The sequence below is a fragment of the Papio anubis genome, chromosome 12 (genome assembly GCF_008728515.1).
Source record: "Papio anubis isolate 15944 chromosome 12, Panubis1.0, whole genome shotgun sequence".
Classification (NCBI taxonomy): Eukaryota; Metazoa; Chordata; class Mammalia; order Primates; family Cercopithecidae; genus Papio; species Papio anubis.
In genome coordinates this window covers 11,392,644-11,403,669 of record NC_044987.1, presented here as the reverse complement: position 1 = coordinate 11,403,669, position 11,026 = coordinate 11,392,644, and the positions used below count along the sequence as shown (strand labels likewise).

Here is an 11,026-nt window from a genome sequence, read left to right as displayed (position 1 = left end):
ATATATCAAATATATATATATATAAAACATATGTGTGTGTATATATATATAAAATATGTGCATGTATATATATATAACACATAGATAAAAGGTGCCCCATCTGCAGGTGAGCACAGCCCTGTGCAAAGGACAAGACTCTTGAGTGAAGCGGCAGGCTGGACTTCAGCTCCATTCAGCCCCTGGGTAGGATGCCCCTATAACCACAAAGCCCACCCCCCATAACCACGCACAGCAAATCTAATGCTAGGCACGTTTTAATCAGTTAGGATTTATTAACTGTTATTAGTATTACTTATTGTATGTCCACCAAGTCCTGAATAAATGGAGAGGTTAAAAGGAATTAAGGTTTTGTATCATTATCAATGGAGAGACGTTGTTGCCTCACCGGTTTGTATTCAGTTTCCCAGAGGATCCCGGCCATGGATGCTAAATTCCTTAAGTCTGGTCTAGTAACAAGAGTGAGGGCAGGAGAAAGTGGCACTGATACAAGTGGCTGAGGTCAGGGGACTATCACTCAGATGCCATATTTCCCAATGTTCAGGTCTGCTTGGAGAAGCAAACATGGGTAGGGTAAAAAGTTTGAGGTGTTTTCTCAAACTTTGGGGGCAGAAAGATCTGGGGACAGAAAAACTGGGTTCCACCCCTAATTCCTGCCATCATGGGCCAGGCCTTTCACTCCTGCGGTCTCCTCATTTTAAAAATGTGGGTTACAATCACTTTCCTATATATGTTAGATGGCTTTGAGGATTGCACAAGATAATTTCTGAAAAAGTACTGTGAATTCTATGAGATGCAATATAGATGGAAATTGTCATTTCTCTTCTCACTGTAATTTGTTAGGTTTGCTGAAACAAGAAGGCAAGGTTTTGGACTGTGAGTGTACTACGGGTAAGGATGTAAGCTTTATCTTTTCTTTCCAAACTGAACATGGGTAGCCTACTGTGCGATCTGGGCCTGGCAGGCGTGCCAAGTGCTCTTGAGTGACACCTGCTGGTCGTCGATGGAACCGTGGGGTCAGGGTACACGGGGACTGCCTCCCCCAGCCTTCAGCAGATACTTGACCATCTCTAAGTGTGCATTTTGGAGCGTTCCCTTCCCACTGGTCGGTGGAGACTACCTTTGCATTTCTTGTTCTGCCAAAAAGATTCACACTTGTTGAAACCTATGACTAATTTGTCATACCCAACATCCAGATTTGATGTGAATTCCCAAAATAACCTTCTGACAAACTCACCTGAGCTCTCAAAACCTTTTCTCTGTTCTCCACCATAATCTGCCTATGTATTCCCAAGGCTGAACCATCACCAACATTCCCGCAGGAAAAATAGCAATTCAGTTACAGAAAGTGAAGTAATAGTCCATTTTCATAGTCGGGCTGCGTCCAGCACTGAGACACTAAGAATCTACGACTTCAGCTTTTTCTCCTGAAGCACTCCTCTAAAATGCACGACTGGGCACAGTTCCACTGGGAAGCTAAATAAATCAGGAAAACACAGTGGCCTGTGAGATGCTGAGAATTTAGAATCCAAGATAGCTTCAACTTTGATTTGTCCTTCTTTTTTCTAATGGATATTCTCTTTAGTTTCCATGAATTTGTGAAACACATATTTGTGGTTTAACCCATCAGTTTTTTCTGTACAGCAGGAAAAGTAAGTTTTGTTTTTTACTTAGAAGAAAACGAAAGCCTGGAGATGTTAAGCAATTTACTTAAAGTTCCAAAGGACACATATCTCAAATATGCTTATCAATAAAACGTGTGGGTCAGTGGGTGAGTTCGAAGTCAGCAAATGCTGAACTTTCTTTCGCTGCTTTCCATCTGCCGGAACCAGTGAATGGGCTGATGATGCTGTTTATGTTAAGAAAAAACAAACCGGCAGGGCGCAGTGGACCACGCGTGTAATCCTAGCACTTTGGGAGGTTGAAGCAGGAGGATTGCTTGAGCCCAGGAGTTCAAGACCAGCCTGGGCAACATGGAAAGACTGTGTCTTTATAAAAAATTAAAAAAATAGACTGGGTGCGATGGCTCATGCCTGTAATCCCAGCACATTGGGAGGCTGAGGTGGGCAGATAACCTGAGGTCAGGAGTTTGAGACCAGCCTGACCAACATGAAGAAATCCCATCTATACTAAAAATACAAAATTAGCTGCGCATGGTGGCGCATGCCTGTAATCCCAGCTACTCGGAAGCCTGAGGCAGTAGAATCGCTTGAACCTGGGAGGCAGAGGTTGCAGTGAGCCGAGATTGCACCATTTTACTCCAGCCTGGGCAACAAGAATGAAACTCCATCTCAAAAAATAAATAAATAAATAAAATAAAAATAAAAAAAATGAGCCAGGTGTGATTGTGCATGCCTGTGACCCCAGCTGTTCCAGAGGCTGAGCCTCGAGGATTGCTTGAGCCCAGGAGGTCGAGGCTACAGTGAGCCATGTTTGCACCACTGTGCTCCAGCTTGGGCTACAGGTGAGATCCTATCTTAAACAAACAAACAAGAAAAGGCAACTTACTCAAAGACCCGGATCCGACATTCTCTCATGAGGTGGAATGAGCTGCTGGGATGTGCAAGTATGATTAGAGATGTTGATTTAAACTTCAGTTTTGCAATAGAAGAAATATTAACCACCTTTCTTAGTTCCAAAAGAAACTCTCATAAAATAGAAGAGTTGCAATTGGAATCCTCATGTGGAATATTCAGGTGTGTGTGGGAAAGTGATGACGAAATTGTTCTTTTTCACAAGAGTCTCAATATGGAAAGCAATTAAGTGGGAACAAGAGTTAAGTCAGAAGGAAACTGGGAGAAACCCTTGAAACAAGTGGTTTGATCTACTTGGTGGCCTGTAACTCCTGCCACCTGAAAAGATCTGCATTTCTTTTCTTTTCTTTCTTTCTTTCTTTTTTTTTTTTTTGAGACAGAGTCTCACTCAGTTGCCCAGGCTGGAGTGCAGTGATGCGATCTCGGTTCACTGCAAGCTCCGCCTCCCAGGTTCACGCCATTCTCCTGCCTCAGCCTTCTGAGTAGCTGGGACTACAGGTGCCCGCCACTACGCCCGGCTAATTGTTTTGTATTTTTAGTAGATACGGGGTTTCACCGTGTTAGCCAGGATGGTCTCGATCTCCTGACCTGGTGATCCACCTGCTTTGGCCTCCCAAAGTGCTGGGATTACAGGCATGAGCCACCGTGCCCAGCTTCTTTTCTTTTCTCTTCTTTTCTTTTTTTTTTTTTTTTTTTTTTTTGAGATGGAGTTTCGCTCTTGCTGCCCAGGCTGGAGTGCAAAGGCGCGATCTCAGCTCACTGCAACCTCTGCCTCCTGGGTTCAAGTGATTCTCCTACCTCAGCGTCCCAAGTAGCTGGGAATACTGGCGCTTGCCACCATGCCTGGCTAATTTTTTGTATTTTTAGTAGAGATGGGGTTTTGCCATGTTGGACAGGCCGGTCTCGAACTTCTGACCTCAGGTGATCTGCCCGCCTCGGCCTCCCAAAGTGCTGGAATTACAGGCATGAGCCACTGCGCCCAGCCAGGATCTGCATTTTACTTTACTCTTTTCATTTGAACTTCAGTGTATGGACAGCACATAGTGTGCTCAGTCAGCACCTGCTGCACCCAGAGCAAGCTTTAACACGAGCTAGAATGACTCAGAAAAGCCTCCCTGGTGAACCCCACCTGGCTTTGGCCAATCCAACTTCACGTTCCCACAGAAGGCATTGTATTTGCACAGGGCCTGAGCTTGGTCCACCACTGGAACTATCTTGTAGGAAAGATTACTGAGCTTTGGGTATTTGGTAACTAACGTCTTTGCATTGGTTTCTAGACCAGCAGTTCTCAACTGAGGGCAATTTGGCCCCCTCTAGGACATCTGGCAATGTCTGGAGCCTTTTTTGGTTTTATAATTAGGGGTGCTACTGGCACCTACTGGTGTGTCTAGTGAGTAGAGGCCATGGATGCTGCTAAACATCTTACTTTGCAAAGAACAGCCCTCCTCGACAAGCATAATCTGGCCCAAAAATGTCAATAGTGCCATGTTTGAGAATCCCTGTTCTGGACCAATTCAATTTTCTTTTTTAAAAATTTGTAGACACAAGATCTCACCATGTTTCCCAGGCTGGTCTTGAACTCCTGGCCACAGACAATCCTCCCTCCTTGGCCTCCCACAGTGCTGGGATCACAGACATGAACTACAACCTCTGACCCAGTTCTTTTCTAAAGCAAGCAAAGTGTAGTAGGATTATAGTGAAGCTTGTACCATACTGCTTTTAGCCTTATAAAAGAGGATCTGCCAAACTCTATTATGATAATACTGCTGTATAACCACCAACCACAGCACCTAGGCAACGTACAATGATAAACTTTTGCTCGTGAGTCCAGAGTCAGCTGGGCAGTTCTGCTAAACTGGGCCAGGCTTGTCTGACACTGATGGAGCTCACTTAGGTCTCTGCAGTCATGTGGTGGTTTGGCCTGGGAGCTGGCTGCTACAATATGAGTTCACTCAGTGGTGGGTGGGCTGTTGGCTGACATGGCAAGGGTAACTGGATCACATGGTCTGTCATCACCCAACAGGCTCACCCAGGTTTTTCACATGTCTGTGGCAAAGTTCAAGAAAAAGACAGTAGAAACATGAGAGGCCTCTGGAGGCCTGGGCTTGGAACTGGCGTGTTACCACTTCCACTGTACTCCACTGGCCAAAGGAAGTTGCGAGATTCAAGGCCTGGAGGAACTTCTCATGAGAAGAGCTGCAAAGTCAATTGCAACGGGCAAGGATACAGGGAGGAGTGAAGAATTGTGGAAATGTTTGCAGAAAATCCACCACACCCTTCTTCTCCAATCCTAACTCACACTCATGCTTCAAAATTCACTCAACCACTACTCCAGAGCGCTTGGTCTAATCTCCTCTGTCCTCCTGTTGACTTCCAGGCTGACGTCTCTCATAGCACTGCTCACATTGTGACACAATCATGGGCACAACCATTGGCCTGCCCCAACTTGACTCCAAGCCATCCTGAAGGCAGGGACCATGAATGCATGAGTGAGTGAATACATGTCCTTAATGTCTTGTAAATCTGACCGTAGAGCATAAGGAGCTTGGGTCCTAGAGTGAGAATGCCTCCATTCAAATCTTACTTTTGCCTCTTACTAGGTCAAGTCAAGCAAGTGAATAATAATCTCTGCCTCTGTACAATGGGGAGAATAATAGTCTGCACTCCAGAGGCTTAGAGGAGTGGTTGGCACATAAGAATCCTCAGTCACGGTAGCATCCGTTATTATGAACGCCTCTTTCTCCATTTCAGTCTGGCACCTGGTTTGTAGAGACCTGTGACTTCATTCACTAATTCATGCGTTTAACAAGTGTCTGTGGAGCCCTTAGTTACTGGCTAGACACAGCACTCCTCGCTTCTCCTCACACAGTAAGAGAAGCACACGTGTCACCCGGCGATTGACTCCTCAGTGTTTGAATTCATTTTCATCTATGGCTGGTTTTGCATTCCGTTCAGTCATTAGAAGAGATTAATGTTTCCTTCTGTAGAGGTGACACCGCCAGGGAGTCACCATGCTCCCAGGGAGAGGAGTCCTATGCATCCTTTCTTTCCAGGCCTGACTCATGAGGGAGACCTTGCCTGGGCTGCTGAATTCCTATAGATCACAGAGACAATGAGGAGAACTCTGTAGGAAGGAGATTTTAGCAAGCTCAAGAGCTGAATTCGGTGTGTTGCTGTAACATTTTGGGAACTGTTAAAATAAGACACGTACGATTTCAGACAGATTTTTAAATGGCAGCATAAAATAGCTGCTTCTGCCGTAGACTGGTTTTTGTGGGTTTTATCACCAGAAAAAATTAGAAGATGGCTCATGAATAATACACTGACTCAGTTCTGGGCGTCGCAGTGCCCCTCACAGTGTGACTGTGTCTACTGCTTTTAATATCCTGCAGATTGACCGGGTGTCTCTCACTTAGCAGGTCTCAGCAGAAATGGAATCTGGCAGGAGGATGGCATCACCAGCTTCTTCCAGGTTCCAAGTTGCCAAGTCAGATGACTCTTGCTTGGCCTTGAAATTGTTCTCTTTCTTAAAGGTTTCAGGTTAGAATTGAATACTTCTGAAACACTTGCAGGAGATCCTAGGTGTCTGGTGTAAGCTGGATTGCACAAGTAGAAATTTGGAAAAAACTCAGCCTAAAGTGGATTTGCATTTTCATGGCCCATCTCAGGGAATTTACTGTAATGTTATTGCTGCCAAACACCTGTGTCCATACTAATATTTTTTAGTCTCTAAAATACTTTTATATTACACAATCAGAAGAATATAATTTAGCCTTGATTATACTGGCTTTGAACATATATTTGAACATTTCCATGTGAGTTAGTCTTGCTTTCAAAATAAGGATTTAGATTTTTGAGTAAAAGGCCATGTCTCATGTTTACATTTTTCCCTCCACAATCCCTAGCACCAAGCTGGAAACATATCACTTGATTCCTACCTGTCAGTTGTCACAAACAGGGAGCTCACAAACTTGTTTAGTTTGGCTATTTTTTTGTTTGTTTATTTTATTTTGTACCACTGCAAAGTGATAACAGGCAGTATAATTAGATAGGTATTACCCCGGGTCATAATATAAGCAGCCTAACACGGGATGGGGCCTCTATATGTTTACGTGGCCTTCCCTAGGAATTTGGGTTTCCACCAGTGCTCAAAGCTCATTTGCTTGGAATTTTCTTTCCATGACCCATTCTCTAAGTCCTGCCCTTACTTCAAGGTGCAATTCTAGTACTATCTTCCCTGTGAAATCTTCCTGACGTGGCTCTTATAAGAGTCTCCACTCTCCTGAGCACATCCAGCATCTCCCCTCAGTTTTTTTTGTTCTGTAGGCATTTGTCCTCCTGGCCAATTAAGTTGTAGATCCTTTTCAAGCAGGCTTTGAGTTAATATGGCTTTGTAGCCTCCTGATGACCTGTACAGAGTAGGTGTTAGGCAAGTGAGATTGGTGCTCCGAGAGGCAGTCATTTATCTTGGGCACCTTCCTGAAAGGATTAGGCCAATCTTATAGCCACATTGCTCTTGCCCAAATCTCCATTTACCGTTGATTACAGCCACAGATCTCTTTTTATCTTTTTTTCATCCTGATATTCTTTGTCATCATTAAAGATAGTACAAGCCTCCAAACCTTGACTCCTTCCCTGTATCGTCTCCAAAAGACTTTGTTTGTTTAGCATCTGTCTGCATTTTTTCATTAGCTAACTATTTTCCCGAATTAGTTCAATTTCAGGAGACAGACTGCAGCAAGAACAGTATTAGACACATCTAGTAGTGTCATGTTTCTTAACTTAACAGATAATTATTCAGCACCTATTCTGTGCATTGCGCTGAGTAACACCACTGGCAATTTATGACTCCTGTTCTAAGGAGCTTTCAGTCTGGTTGAAGAAATCCTACACACACACATGCAAAATACATACATAAATCAAGACACTATGAACAGTACTTAAATGTCAGTAAGTGCTACAAATTCCAAGGAGGGAGATGTCTCTAAAGAGTGGGGGAAGATTTAAGGAAGAGACAGAGCTATTCTGGGCCTGGAGCATGAGTAGAATTTGTAGAAGTGAAATGGAGCAGGAAAGAGGCACCAGAGCAGGGGGACAATCTGGAGAGGGAAGACTTGAAGCTTCAGGGTCGCAGGTAATCTGACACTGAACTGTTACGTCCATGGACAGTCTATGAAAATGTCTGGTGCACAGTAGGTGATAAATCATCGCTTGTTTGTTTTATAGAAACTGTCAAAAGTGGACAAAACATGGGAGTAGGGCAGTCTAATGTGGATTTAGAGGGAGTGATGGGACATGGGATAGGAGTGTCAGGTTCCACTCACCTGCAACTGTGCCTGGATTAGTCCTGGACTTGGAAGGATTAAATGCCTAGATAAGCATTTGCACTTCAAGCAATAGACTGGGATGCAGAGGGCAGCACTGATGATGTTCTTGCATATTTTGGAAGTTTCTAATTTGGAAAGTACACACGTTGAGGCGCCGGAAGGAGTGGGTGGCAGGAGAGGACCAAGTCTCTCCACTCATTATACTCATGTGGTGAGGTTTTTGTCTTCAACAATTTAGGAAATACTTATGTAAAAGTAAGACTTCTAAAATAAGAAAATCTCGAAATACTAAAATACTGAAATATAAATCCAAAAGGATCTAAATCAGGAATACAAAATTTAAAATACTGAAAATTCACGAGGACACTGCCTCCTCCTTCCCCGCACTGTTCAGAGTCAGCAATTCTGAGCAATTTCTCCACCCTGAACCATTCAACTATTTTGTATTCCAAAACCCCGTGTGCTGGTGATTCTGCAATTTTGCCAAGTTGGAAATCAATTATGGGCAAAAGCACTGATTAACCACTGAAGTTTTGTCTGGCTCATCAGCTCTTAAGTAAATAATGCATGTTCTATATGCAGCTGCTGTTCAGGGTGGCTGGGGAGGGGTGTTTGTGGAGGGACACGCCGGCGGTGCTCTGTTCTCGTTGTTCTCAGAGTTACACTTAATAATTGTCATCATTTTCCTGCATGGAATTGAATTGATAATAAGCCATTTTGGTGAAGGGAGGTGAGGTGTGTGGTGGTGAGAAAGAGGGAAGAGAGAAGCATTTTACAAATTGTGTGCATTCTACTATTCTAATTTATTATCATCAATCCTAAACAATATCTCAAAACTATGTTTTTAGATCTGAGGAAAGTAACTATCTTACTTTATCTTTGTTCAAGTCAGAAAAAAGTAACCAACTGGCCCAAACAGCATGAAAGATCATCAGGCAAAAAATAGAAGAAATATACCCTATCATGAAAAGGTGCATTTGAGTTGAAGTCTCTGTTGAAAACTGCGTATTAGCCTGAAGAATCTAGCAGGGTCATCAGAAGGCTTTTCACACCCAGTTGGTTCGGCTGTCTCAGATGATTGTACCGCCAAAAAGCTCCTATGATTCCCTGCTTGGCCCCCTTCATAGAAGGCCACGTCTTCTTAACCTAGGAATAAATAAAACTGAATGGATGCCTATACCCCCTCGTGATATTTTTGCGTGACACTTAACATACTTTGAAAAGACCAGGGAAATGACCCTATCAAAGAATAACAGGTATGTCCACCTGAGGCATATCAGCGTCTTAACTCTTCAATATACTTTGTGTCACTCCAAGAGATTCTGAGATGACTCTGTACATTCAGATTTATCTTGGTGGACTTCAATATGGATCATTGTAAGCAAGATTTGAAAACAAGACTTGATACCTTTCATTAAAGCCACAGTCTCAGCTAGCTGGATTTATCGAGGGTCATTGTGCATCCAGCCTGTGCTGAGTACTAAGGCAAATAGTGCACAATTCCGCCTCTTAAGGCATCGTGGTGAGCCATGAGATAGACACACCGTAGTAAATACTGTCTCGAGGCAGCATGTGTTTATTGTGGTGCCGTGGCAATAAACGAGTGGTACAGTCAGTGTCATTGGGTTCTAGGTAGGAGGGTCTGTAGTGTCTCAGGCACAACGAGGATGTCAATTTGCCTGGAGTTGAGGCCTTTCCTAGAGGGGTAAAAGGGGATAATGTTGGTGAGGTGGTTTGCAGTTGAGTTGTGGAGGACATTGATAACCTGTATAACTTTAGTTCTTCAGGTAACTAAAACCCCCAGGAAGACTTTGAGCTGGGGCATCAAATTTACCTCCGATTTAGGAAGATAAACCTGGTAGCAGCGAGTTGGGTGAGTCCGAGTTGGGGCAACAAAGCCGTCAGAAGGGTTAGAATCGTTTAAATGGCAGCTGGCAGACAATACGCCAGGACAGGAGCAGAAAGAGACCCGTGAGAGGGACTGTGAAGAAAGCAGTGATTCTTCATGACAGGCTTCCTTCCTGCCGGATCATGTTATCATAATTATTAGTATACCCATCTTACTACTCTGATTAAATTACAAGTCTCTTGTGGGTAATGCCTTGTTTGCACAGAAGAGGCTCTGTTGGTTGAATTAAATGATATGTAACCTAATACGGTGAAATTAGATTTTTTTTCACGCTATTGCTAATTATATAAATCTGTTTAATTGTTCTCCAAGACATACCAACTATATGAGTCTTTGTTGGATATTGAGATTATTTTATGCAAAAGGTATATTTCCTGACAATGCATTACTTTGAATAGAAACTTCCCCTGCCCACACATAAACAAACACACACAGAAAACCAAAAACACACACACAAAAAAACCCTCAGAATCAAAATGCTTCCTGTTTGACTAATAAAACAGAAAGGGAATGCTCAGGGAAGCAAACACTTGCTTTTTGAGGCAGAAACCTGAAAGCTGTGAGGGTGGTTAATCAGTTTCTCGGCCATTTAAGCATTCCTCACATTTGTTTTTCCACTTTTTTGATTCATCATTTTAAAAAGCCTCCAGCTTGGGGATTTCTGATCTGTAAAAAAAAAACCTTTTAACAAACATCCCTAACACTCTTTTATGTGAATACCTCTTCTCCTCAGACTGCAAAAATAGAAACGACTTGCTATTCTAAATAATGTCTAGTGTTCTCTTTGAGGTAGGACCTCTCGTTGCTACTTCAGCTTAAACACTGGCTGGGCTCCCTGAGTCTGGCCTCTTCCAAGAGCTACGTGTTTCATGGGGCACCAGGGCAACCTCATATCCACCTCCGATACCAGTTGTGGCTATAAAGCTGCCCTTTACTGCTTTCTTTTTCATTTTCATTTAAAAACTGCTTATTTTTGGCTGGGCATGGTGGCTTATGCCTGTAATCCCAGCACTTTGGGAGGTTGAGGTGGGTGCATCACCTGAGGTCAAGAGTTCGAGACCAGCCTGGCCAACATGGCAAAACCCCATCTCTACCAAAAATATAAAAATTAGACAGGAGTGGTGGCGGGCACATGTAATCCCAGCTACTCGGGTGGCTGAGGTAGGAGAGTCGCTTAAAGCCGGGAGGCAGAGATTGCAGTGAGCTGAGATGGTACCACTGCACTCCAGCCTGGGCGACAGAGCGAGACTCCATCTCAA

General features: G+C 43.5%; 1 long non-coding RNA gene across 1 annotated transcript; it reads left to right on the top strand.

The window, feature by feature from the left end:
• On the top strand, positions 1–10,074 carry LOC103877970. Its single transcript, XR_002517266.2, has 4 exons — positions 1–183; positions 841–888; positions 4,909–5,020; positions 8,747–10,074. It is a non-coding gene; the product is annotated as an uncharacterized LOC103877970 (long non-coding RNA).
• The last annotated feature ends 952 nt before the right edge of the window (positions 10,075–11,026 follow it).